At 36.7% G+C, this 13,251-nt stretch overlaps 1 protein-coding gene across 1 annotated transcript in view; it reads right to left on the bottom strand.

Annotated features, from left to right (window-relative positions):
• Positions 1-13,251, bottom strand: part of GABRB1 (gamma-aminobutyric acid type A receptor subunit beta1) — a 333,351-nt gene that overhangs the window by 215,705 nt on the left and 104,395 nt on the right. The window lies entirely within an intron of this gene.

Here is a 13,251-nt window from a genome sequence, read left to right as displayed (position 1 = left end):
ACTAAAAATGGGTGCATTTAAAAGGAGAGGATGTGTTCCAAACTGCAAAGTTTTTTTGAATGAATATAAAGGTCCTCAATTTCCATTATCTTGATCTTTCTAGCAAATTACAACTTGTCTATCAGCCCTGAAAAGTAATTGATACAGCACATGTGGATGGAGATATTTGGCCTGAGAACTGACATCACTGGTGGAACTGGTCAACTATTCCCCTCTTAACTCATTCCTGCTTTGATTCAAGAATTGACTTGGGTTCAGAGTTGGGTTTGTACTTAAGTTGGTTTCCTCACCTCCTGTAAAAGGTTACCCTAAGGATGTACCTTTGCACTTTTCTTTCTGCCCAAGTTTCCCTTGGCAGTGACAGAAAGATTCAGACTCAATAAAGGCGCCAAGGTTACAGGAGAGGAATGTGGATAATTACCTTAGAGCTTTAGTTGTCTGTTTTCAAAGAAGTCTATTAATACACAGTGTAATTGTCCATTAAAAGAATAAGAGGTAGCAGTAAAATCATAAAGTCTTAAGATGTGGGTCCCAATATAATAAAAACAGAAGGTTCACTTTTTCTTTTAAAGGACATTTATCTGTCAATAATGACTCTGAATGCTTTAGCAATAATTAAGAAAAATGTGCATAATCTCTGCACAACTCTGTACTCCACTGTTTTATAGGCCACTATTTGAGAAACATTGACTCAGACCGTGTCTTACATCTGGGCAAACCACACTTCATCTAGATCCCTAGAGGGATATTTAGACATTTCTGGAATATCTTAAATGATAAGACAACATTTGTTCCAGATAATGAGTTCCAACGTCCTTTTACCACTCTGCTGGAGAACGCTTACACTGTTCACTCAGAAACAATCTTGCAATACTTTGAAGCCATTCTTTCTTGTTTAATGACAAGGACATTTGCTTTTTGCTATTAATCATATCATACCCCTTTTAAAGGTCTGAAACCTCCTTCTACCTTACCTTCATTTAACAGACTAAGAGAACCCACAGGGTTATATACACTTCTCTTCTCCCTTGGTACCCCTCTCATTTGCATCCTCTTCAAGCTCTTAGCATCAGACCTTTTTCGGAGGAAAATGAATTGGGCAGATTCTAAAATACCTTGATTACAAAACCTACCACATGTAAAGCTCAGTAACCATGGGCAACTAACTTAACCCCTCCTATCTCAGATGTCTCATTTCTAAAAATAAAAATAATAGCACTTTACTGGCTTATTGCAAGTATTACCTGGGAACATGATGGTGCAGGTACTTTAGAAACTGTAACATGCTAAACAAATATGTTATCTTCAAAGTTGCTCTCTTCTATTTAAAGATTAATATCACACTTCCAAATTACTTGGAGTGTATATATTCATTTTCATAAGCATTTCTACTTGTTACAAGATGTTTGTAAAAGAAGTAGGCTGAAGGAGCCTATTGACCGTGAAAAAAAGCAATCGTCTGTGAGCAACTGTAAGTCTTGTTGCTGTGATCTTTTCTGCAGTTCAGCCAAAGAAAGAAAATGAACAACTGGCTAAAGATATGTTATTGTAAATTTTGCCACGAGGATCAGCACAATCAGCAGTGGGATATGTGTTTTGGTACTCAACGCTGAATACTCATTAACCTCCAGCTCTCATGAGTGCCACAGAGGAGCTCCTCACAATGAGACCATGAGGCAATATCCTTATTCCACACATTGTCCTCAATAAAGAAAGTGTTAATGTGTGATGGGAGAAAACTGATTGTAAAGTACAAATGATCAAAACGGCAAATGTAACGTTGTAATAATTAATGCTGTAATTAAAATATGTTTGTGGTAAGTAAATAATGGAGAGTGGAAGGAGAAAAGAACGTAACCATGAGTAATCTGCATAGATTGTACGTGTGTGTGTGTGTGTGTGTGTGTCTGTGTCTCTGTCTGTGTCTGTGTCTGTGTGTCTGTGTATAGACTTTTCCCCCTTCTCGCTCTGGAAACCGTTTTGTCTCCTGTAAAGAGAGAACTATACACATGTAGTGAGATGTTTGCTCTATACCACTCACTCTGCTTTAAATAAGTGTTGACTAAAAATCGCATCATGATTCTCAGTTAAAGCAATAGTTTACCCTATTTGCAATAAGAAGTAATTCAGTGAAAATGTATGTGTGCCAGTATCTCACATTTGGAAGTGGGTAAGGTGGAACAAGCACCTTTCAGAACATTCCTTCTTATGCATTTCCAGGGTTATTATCTTAATCTAGGGCTTGATTCCATGATAAATGGAAATATGGACCTATGAGCTTGATAACTTAAAAAAAACTTTTTGAAGCTAATGATAATTGTGATGATAATAATGAAAAAATGTGGAAAGACTTAAAAGAGAGCAATATCTCCTCACTATGTATATCTTACCTTGTGCATGACAATAATCTCCTTCCTTCTCCTAGAGAGTGTGCTTTGCTCTGTGGTTTTCTCAGCCTCTTGTATCTATTATTACACTATGTTCTCACCACCTGGTGAGATAGGCAAACCATTTCAGAGAGAATTTATGATTTACGTCTCTGGGAAACTACTTACTGAATTTTAAGTAAATTATTTTTTCTATCTGCACCCCATTGTAAATATTAATAGTGACATCTGCATATAATAAAGTCTATGATATTATTTTGGTGTATTCTACTTTTAGATGGAAAAGAAAGGCTTAAAATTGTTGTATTTTGTTCTCTGATGCAACAGATTTTCTATTAAGACTTCATTAGTCCAAAGTATGAGCACTCCGAAGAGGATGGAAAGTTTTCAGAAAGAAATTAAAGGTATTGATACTTTGTCAGAGAATGCTAAATTCATTTTTTTTCCAAGTGTATTATAAGTGTTCAACCAGCTTTATCAAGTGTGCAAGCTACTCCTTTGAGAAAATGTGACATATTTAGAAGCTATGGGCCATAGGGGACTCTTTGACACTGAGGCAAATTAATGGGATTAACCGGTATGAGATTGCTAATGAAATTGGTCAGGCTAATTCAGGCATGAGAGAATCTGATCCACTGAGGAAAAGCAGGGTAGACAATACCAAATTAGTGGTGCTCAGTTAAACTCCAAAAAACACACTTTTTAAAATCTAAAAACGTTGAAAGGAATATGAAAATACGTCTAGTAAATGAAAGTAACTCTTTTGGAGAATAAAGGTAACGGTCTTTTATTTGTTTATTTATTTACTTATTTATTTTATTGAAGTATAAGTGATTTACAATATTATATTAGTTTTAGGTGTATAATGTAGTGATTCAAAATTTTTATAGATTATACTCCATTTAAAGTTATTATAAAATATTGGCTATGTTCCCTGTGCTGTACAATTATGTCCTTGTAGCTTCTTTATTTTATACATAGTAGTTTGTACCTCTTAATCCCCTTCCTGTATCTTGCCCCTCTCCCCTTCCTTCCTTCTCTCCCCTGGTAATCACTAGTCTGTTCTCTATATCCTGGAGTCTATTTCTATTTTGTAATATTCATTCATATATTTTATTTTTTAGATTCCACATATAAGTGATAGCATACAGTATTTGTCTTTCTGAGATACAGAAGTAACCTAAGTGTCCATCAACAGATGAATGGATAAAGGTGTGGTATTGCCATTTGTAACATGGGTGGACCTGGAGGGTACTATATTAGTGAAATAAGTCAGACAGAAAAAGGTAACATTTTTTTTTTTAGATCAGTAGTTTGAAACTCAGGGCAATTTTGTCCCCTAAAGGACATTTAGCTATGCCTGGAGACAGTTTTGGTTGTCACAGCTGGGAGTAATGTGAGTGCTACTAGTGTAACAGAGAACAGACCTGACTCCATATTGGATCTATTCTTTCAGCTTTAACCTTCGTGCCCTTGGCCTGTGCTTAGTCATGCTGTCTCCGCACCTTTGTAAGAGAATGTTGCCTATGGCCTGAAATACAAGTAATGGCCCTACCACAATGCTGTGCCTCCAGGGCTTGATCTTTAAAGATTAAACACTCTTTCATTTGTATAGAGATAAAAAGTTGCAGAACAGAAAATAACAGTTGTCTTATTGGAGTTTTATGGGAACATTGTGACCAGCCCTCTGTGGACAGCTGCAAGAACAAAGGATTCCAGTACCAAGAAGTTTTCAACAACCAGCCATATTCCCTTTAAGTATAAAAGAAGCCTAAATTCTAACTCAGAGAAGAAGATTCTTTGGGATGCTAGTCTGCTATCTTCTCTGTCTGTTGGCTTTTTGAATAAAATCACTATTCCTTGCCCCCAACAACTTGTCTCTTGATATATTGGCCTGTCGTGTGGTGAGCAGTACCAGCTTGAACTAGGTAACATGAGCATCTGTGGGTAAAGGGTAGGGACGCTCCTCAGCCTTACAGACTGCACAGCACAGCCCCCCCAACAAAGAATCATCTGGCTCCAAATGTCCATAGTGTCAAGGTTAAGAAACTCTGCCTTACATGAAAATATCTTTCTTTTCAGGATTAGTAAAATATTTCAAAATTCTTTATCATCATTAACATGTCAATTCGAGCTTTCAACATACCCCTCAAAACTTTGTGTAAGGAATGTTAGCCTTAAATGATTTATAATTTGCCACTTTAATGTAAGAAAATCATTTGATATAAATCCATTAATTATCTAACATCAAAATAGGGAAAAAATTATATGGTTTAGGCAAATATACTGAGGTATGCATTTTACCAGAATGCACTCTAAGAAGACTTCACAGTGGGGTGGAAAAGTGAAAATCTCTTATTAGTTGCCTCCACAATCAGCACATGTCTCAAATTAACTTGATAGTGAAGAGACAAAATACTACTTTAACATCTAGTAATATTGTGCCTACTCAGAAGGATCATATGAGCAGTCCTTCCTTCACAAACTGCTCTCAAGAAATATGTATATATGTATGAAAGAACCAAGTTCCTTGCACACACTTGTATTTAATCTTTTATTGATTTGATTATTCACATCATAAGGGGTCCCAAGCACAAATTCCTGTTCCTTGTGAAATATTTATGCCAGTTCAGTTGAACTCAGATCTCCTCTTTCCAAGGCTGAGGCTGCTTTCCCCAAAGGCTGACTGTAGTAGAGCTGTGCCTCACTTCTGCAGAACATTCTGTGATGGAAACTGCCCTGCCTACAGGTAACTGCCCTGCTGACTGACCATGACCATGTTCTATATCACAGGATTCTGTCCTCCTCCACCTTCAGAATGGAGAGTAAATGTCTAATTTAAGACCAGCTGATCCATAGGCAGGTGATAAACCTGTGCCTGGGTCCAAAAAAAAAAAAAAAAAAAAAAAAAAAGACGTGCCAATCAGAGTCCTCTCCCGGAAATTTGCTGTTGGATAAAGGATCTGAGACAGCAGATGTAGGACCAAGTGCAAAGGTCATGACAGAACTAGCACTGCACTGCTATTACGAGGTTATAAGAGAGGAGAGACTATGAATAGAAAGAGGAAGCCAGCCTGCAAAGGAAGAAAGAAAGTGGAGAAAGATGCAGAAAATAGCCATAAGGGGGAGAGTCTGACATTGTTAGAGAGAGTGAATGACCAAGTTCACGTAGACTTTCTGCTTCCTCTTTCTAGTTCTTGTGAGGCCTGGCCATGTTCAGTACTTCAACCTCCTATGAGCCCTCTTTGTATTATTACAACAAGTCCCACTGTCCTTGTGCTAAGTTGGTTCCATCTTTATTTCCTCCAACCAAAAAAGTCATAATATTTATGCTGATCAACATCCATTTCAGAATCTCATTAAACAATAATTATACATATCTTAAAAACCCAAGAAAACCTCAAACAATCATCTAGCCCTGATTTCAAAAATGGGAGGTATTATTAGAAATCTTAAGACTCAGAGATGTTAAATAACTGGGAAAAAAAGGGGGAGGCACATTTGATTTTATTTATTAACTAAGAGAGCAAGGAGAGAGAAGGGGAACATATTTACTTCTATGGAGACAATTCTCTATCAAACACAATGACAATTATCAAGAAAGTAACATGAGACTAAATGTAGATGCTGGCAACAGGTAGTACTTCTTACAAGGATAGGAGAACAAAGCAAAACAAAACAAAAGAACCCCACACAACCTGCATCTCATGAAAACAAAGTTTACTGAAAAATCGCCTGATAAATAAACCAATTTAGGTTGTAATTGAAATGAACCACACAACATCTGTTTCTAATGGAACCTCCTGTTTAAATGTGTTTTATGTATCAGTGTCACCATTAAGTAGATTCTGCAGCAGAAATTCATCATTGTATCTCCAGAATCTTTTATCTTAACATCATCTGCTATCATGTTAACTATCAATACACATATACATTGTGCTTAGTCCTTTAGCCATGTTTTGTTACAATATCTTTAAAATACATGCATTCTCATTTTCCCAAAGCCCATGTTCTTATTTATTATTGATTTTCTTTCACCAACGGTAGCCTGTGCTATGCCTTAGAGAACATAATCTTCTTTTACCTTTGTCTCATCCTAAATAGCCCCATTTGGTTTATCGATCTGTATAGTTCAGAGTTTTTGTCAATCTTGTGTTGTGCTCTGAACAATTTTGGAATGAACCAATCTTGTGGGTGAACAAAAACATTGAGAGTTATGGGTTCCTATCAGTGAGAGTCACCTAAGGAAATCACATGGGCGTGTATGACACTGACATGACAACTGGAGTGTGAACTTGTGTTCCAATGCAGTGAACAGCGGGAGGCTCTCACTATATAAAACAGACTGTACCCATCTAAGAATTTCAGCATTTGTAATCTCATATCTACTTTAGAAGCTGTAAAGATTCCCTTTCTTTAAATTTTTTCCCATACAATGAATCCAATTCCTTAAAATAGACGTGATAAAATTTGTGTTTCATACAATGACTGATTAAAGGCCATATATTTCAGAATCTAAATAATCAGAAGCTCAAACAATTCAAGTGGTGGCCATGGTAAGATATATTGAAAGGTTAGGCCTGAAACAGGGAAAGCTTTCTAGAAACCTCCAAGTCAAAAGATCTTTGGGTATTAGAATGACTAATTCATTCTGCCAACATTTAATGATTGTTTACTAGATTTAAAGAATTGCATTATGCCAGATGCTGAGGAGAAAACGTCAAGTAATGTGTTTTCCCTCCCAGCCTCAAGGAACTCATGGGCCAGGAGGTGAGACTGAGCATTGTTTATTTCCAAGCTGTCCCACTGTCTTCTGTGGGCTTCTCAGTCCTTCCGTTACCTTTGTAACCAGCTCCCTGCATGAAATACACAAATTTCTCCCTCAAATACTCAGAGAACTTGGGGTACTTTTCTTCTTTGCAGCTGCAGTTTCTGAGAGATAATAAAAGCATATGGAGTTCAAAAAAAAAAACTTACTCTTTAGGAATGGATTAATAGTTAATTTCCACAAAGTATTAATAGACATGTTTTGAATTATATCAAATGAAATTTCATTGATAGTTCCAGTAATAACTTGTCATTTTGGAAGTACAAGCCTATTTATGTTAAAGCTTTAAAAAGAGATCTCTATTCAGAGAAAATAGATCATTTACAAGTTAGTCAATATTCAAAATTATCAATAAAATATTAGCTTGATGATTAATTTATCATGAGAATGATTCATAAACCACTCACATTTAAAATCACATAATTAATTATCTATGACACACTAAGTTTTTTCAAAGTTCCTTAGTTCCAGAGATTCATAGAAAATTTCTGTTTCCATTTTCCCCACTACCTGAATAAGAGCAGAAATAAAATCAGACGCATGGAGGACCTAGTGCAACATCCAGAATGGGGTGGTTTTGGCTGATACTCCTGAGTTGGACTATGAATAAATGACCAGGATGGTAATCAACATGTGGTATGCATGGCAATTCAAAAAAACCAAGCTATGAAGCAAGTTAAACTGGGAAAGAATATGAGAATCAGAATTAAACCAAGATTCTATCAAAACACACACTACTTAGAAGCGATTTAAAAAAAAAAAAAAAGATCTGTGCTCATTTTCTAGCCCAGGAAGGCACTTTTCTCTTGTGGTTTGTGATTTCATAATGTGCATAGACCTTAAAAGGAAGCAATCAATAGCAAACATTCTAGGTCTGGCACTGTTTTTGTTGGCGGAGAATGAGATCTTAGGAACTCTTAATTTAAGACTAATAGGGTGGAATAAGAGGGATTGTTATGGGCTATAGTAATAGCTCTCTCTCAAGAATCAAGTATTTCTAATATCTCTTATTGCTTTAACTTACTTTCCCAGGAAGGAACCCTTAGGACACTCTCAGAAACCTTATTATGTTCAGACCTCCTAACAGAAAGATGGATTTCCATCCAATTATCATCCTAAAGAGACTGTCATAACAAACTCTGGGGAGTCCCTGGGAAACTCTCAAAATAGAATAGGTAGCAGATAAAATGCCCAGATGTCAGCTTTATCATGTTCACTCTCCTCTTGTTCCATCTTCTGTTTTCTGTACCATCTTTTTTTTGTTGTTTGCTTGTTTTAATTTTCCATTCAGAGATCATCATCATCAACATTTTGGTATGTATTTTTCTATCTACTTTAAAATAAATAATGTCATTCTATATATGCTACTTTTTATCATAAGCATTGCTATCTTTTCCCACTGATATTTATTTGTTTATTTGTTTGTCTATTTGTTTTTGTTTCTCAATCTCTCTCCCTTCATTCTACTTTCTTTCACTAACTAACTAGTAAGTTGGGAAGCAACCTTTTATTTAGTTGCTTATACTTATGCAACTATGTAGGAATATATACACAAAATCTGGAACTTTTGTCATTGTTTAAGAAATAGCATTATGTTATATTCACTTCTGTGAATCTTTCTATTTTTAATGACAGCCCAGAAATTCCTCCGAATCAATGGGTAGAGATACGACTCATTCCATTTAATGGCTACACAATATACTACCACATGGAAATTAATCATTACTCTATTAATGGTCATTGAAGTTGTTTCAGGTTCTTTTACAACTTAAAAGTAATGCTGCAATAAATCTCTTTTCTTCTCTTTCATAGATAGATAGATACAGAGAGATATAAATACCAAAAGTACTGGTGTTTTATGGCATCTTTCGCATTGTATGATGCCATGCTCTTGAGCTTAATATGACTAAGTTGCTAAAGTAAATAAAAATGCAACCACAGGCACTCAATATTTAGAAAATGTTTGGTACAATCATTTTCTAAATATTGAACAAAATTTAAACTCTTAAAAGGACCAACTAAGACCTTAAATTCAGGCTGACAGAACCAAAGAGCTCCAAATATATCCATATTGGCTACTTTCAGTGGCTTAAACTCATTGAGCATCTGTTCAAACTTCTACTAATCTTGAGTGGCTCTGGCTAAAAAGTGACTTGGCACATGGTGCTGCAGAGAAGGACCTTGACAACCTTATACCATGTAATGACAAAAACCAAAAACCTTTAAGAATTCCTTTGGCAGTGTAGAAAAGAATGGTTTGTGAATTCTAAAGCTAATAATTCTAACAAGACTGATTTTCCTCTGATACAGCTTCACAGCCATCCTTGGAACTATACCAGACGTGTATCGCTTAGAAGATTTGCATTAAGAATATAGACCAGACCCAACTAGGAACATTACCTCCAGGCTAACACCATGCTAAAACAATCTGAGCTATCAACTAAGTCTTTGGCTAAAAGAGAACTGAGGAAATTGAAATCTAGTTAAAGATTCATTGTTCATTAGTCCTGGGATCTGTAAGCAAATTCATCAGCTAGTTTGATAATCTCCTTACCTATGTGATGGGCAGGGAAATTGTCAATAAGGTCACTGAAATAATGAACTGGAATAGTGTACATAATAGTCCTAAAAATTGTAAAAAATATAATTGAATAAATAGGGAAAATCAAGTAGCTTAAAGCATATTATAGAATAATGCAATGCCTAATATGTATTTTCTTTTTTTTAACTAAATTATTAATTTTTTCCCTGCTAAATACTGAATAGTAAGAGCTATTACTGAATGTTTAGCTGTATGACTGGCACTTTACTAGGTGCTTTTTACATGTTGCATTGTTTAAACCTCACAACAGCTCTATGAAGGTGAGATTAATATTCTATTTTTATAGATGAGTCTCTGAATTTAGGGGATGATGCTCAAAGTGACTCTGCTAGAAAAAGTTGAAGCTGCAATTTGAACCTGAGTCTGACTTTAAATTCCTAGTTCTTCCCACTGTACCACATAACAAGCATCAGAAATTGACACAACATTGTAAACTGACTATACTTCAATAAAAATAGATATTAAAAATAAATAAAATAAATAAATACAATCTTGTTAATCAAAAAAAAAAAAACCAAAAAACAACAATAACAAGCAACGGCTTAAGCATGTATCATAAGCACAAAAGATTTTCCTCCCAGAACAAGACTTTTATCTCTTGCCTAAGGCTGACTTCTGCCGTGCTTTTTTAGGGATGCCGATTAATCATTAACATTCAGTTCTAATGTAGACTTCCCAGCCGTCTCTGATGTTTTATCCATGAACTCCCCTTCATCAGCTGCTGACGGTAATGAACACGGCTGCCATGCTCTTATCTGTGCGCTGTTGACATCCCCACGGAATGCTCAGCACAGTCGATTGTTCATCACTGCCCTGGATGATTTTTCAGATGTTAGCTAAGGGAAAGGCAACATTTTTGTTCCATAATAATCCTCCAGGAGTACAGAAAGTAGAGTAATTTTCTTTTGGTGGGATGGTTTTCACATTCAGAATCCTGCCAAAGTATTTTACCATTTTAAATAAAAGCCTCCTTAGTCATGAGTTATGGTTGCAACTATATTTCCCTTGTTAGAAATTATTTCTAAGTGATAGTAAGACGAAAGGCAAACACAGTAAGTATCTACAGGTTAAAGATCTTTTAATTTAGACTGTGTGTGCATGACAATACTCTAGAAATGGGTGAGCATAAACTGGTTGAGGTTAGGGGCTACAATGGTTTATGCCTATGCCTTTAGCGCCAAGATGATAGAGTGCTGAATGAAGGAAACATCCATGGCCCAAGGCAGAATCATGGCCACCCTCACTTAAATCTGGTCCTCCACCTCCATCCTTATTCTCAGTGAACAGTACAGTCACCTACCCTGTGGATCAAATCAGAAACTAGGATTCTTGACTCTTCTCTTTCTCACTGTCCACATAAAATAAATCAATAAAACCTGGATTTTTATTTTATAAAAATATCTCTTTATTCTGCTTACAGTTGCTAATGAGACAGAAGGGAAGGGGGCAGGACACAGCCATTAAAAGAATGACACAGCAATCAGCACCAAGGTGGCAGAAAAGTCAATTCCCAGTAGACCCTGAGGCCCATGATGGCGGGAGGTTGGAGCTCCAGTGGACCCTGAGCCACATTATACACAGTTTAATGTACTAGCATGCTGAATGACACACCCACGAGCACCATAACAGTTCCGAAGTTGAGCATGAAAGGTCAAAAGAGGGTGGTGGCCCAATTCCTGGCAATCCCCGCCCCTTCCTCAAAGTAGTTGGGATAATACTCACTTGTTAGTGTATAAAAACTAGCAACACTGCACCTCGTGGTTGCTCTTTTTACTTTACCCTTTACTGTAATAACCCTTTTGCCCCATTCTAGTGTACATCTCTAAATAAATCTACTTTTACTCAACTGCAGCTTGTTCTTGAATTCTTTCCTGTGTGAAGCCAAGGAGCCTCACTTGGTGAGGCATGTCCCAGGGACTTGACTGAGACCTGGGACACGGCCATCCTCGCGACCACCTCCCCTACCCTTTTTCCTGTATCATTCTGACCCAGTTTGCCCTTTATCTTTTCTCACCTGATTTACTGCAGTAGGCTCCTAACTAGTCATTTGCTTATATTTATTTATTTTTTTGCCCTTCTCTAATTCATTTGTTGTATGACAGGTAAAATGGTATTTCAAATTCAATTTTTTAAATCACAATTATGATCATGTTGCTCCCAAGGTCGAACTTTAATGGCTCCTCAATGTTACAAGCACAAAAAATACAAATTCCCTAAGTGCAAATAACACACCTCCTCTGTTCCTCACTCTCCAGCCACACTTCTTACCTGCTTCCTCTTTATCATCCAACCACCTGGTCTTCTCTCAGTTCCTCAAACACATGCTGTTTCCTCTTGCTATGGAGTCTTCTGGGCCTGGCGCACTCACTCTTACTCTCTGGATGCTTTGCCTGGCTGTCCCTAACTGACAGAGGCCTCAGATCAGAAGCCTAATGACACGTCTTCCTCCTTAGTCAGGAGCCAGAAAGTCTGAGTTGGGCCCCTCCTGTCTGCTCCTGAAGACCCTTCTTATCGCAGCCTGCGTCATTCTACAAGGAAATTGATTGGGTGCCGGTCTATTTCCTCCACTAGACTGTGAGCTCCATGGGGACATCTCTATCTGGTTATTCACCAGGGCTGCCTACAGGGTCTGCAGTCTAGTCGGTGCCCCAAAACTAATGAATCAATAAATGATTAGATTGAGGAAAAATCCTGAGGCAGGCAACTGAGTTAAAAAAAAAACAATTAAAATTTGTAATTGGGATGAAATATACCTATGAGACTGAATGCGGTCAGAAAAAGTAGAGGTAGTATAATGGGAGGAGCAGAGAAAGAATATTGAAAGGAAAGAGAATGGATTTAAACTGGTTGCTATGGGTATGGGGGATAAAGAAAAAACAGTAAGCACTAGAGAAGTATCAGAATTTAGGGAAAATGTGATGTATTTGTGTTGGATATTACCTTAAAGTGCTTGAAGTAGAGATAAAATATTAGCTGATATAAAGCCATGGAAGAAATAACTCAGTAGAGATATTGAGGGTACAGATATTAAAGATACAAATTAATGAGTCCTCATCAACACTATGGCTATGAGATTAAATGAAGTTATCAAAGTAAATTTATAGATTGAGGCAAGAGAGGGGCCTAAGACAGAAGTTTAGGGCATATCAGTCTTCCTTCTTCCACTGGCCAAGGGCCAAAATGCCCTCGCATTGTGTGAATACAAGGCAATGGATCTGTTACCACTCAAGGGTGAGGTTGGGTACTTGTGAATATGAAGTCTTAAGTATAAAAATCTGTAGATAAACTCCATGGAAATGAACTTTCAATCTTTAGCTGAGAAAATTGTTCTCCCTTGTAAAGTACAAGATGTGAATAAATGAAGAGACTCACTTTTTAAACTATATTATTTTATTTTAGTGTGCCTCATCCACTCGGTAGGAGACATGCTTGTT

This window comes from Camelus ferus, chromosome 2 (genome assembly GCF_009834535.1).
Source record: "Camelus ferus isolate YT-003-E chromosome 2, BCGSAC_Cfer_1.0, whole genome shotgun sequence".
Lineage (NCBI taxonomy): Eukaryota > Metazoa > Chordata > Mammalia > Artiodactyla > Camelidae > Camelus > Camelus ferus.
This window is presented reverse-complemented; position numbering and strand designations above follow the sequence as displayed.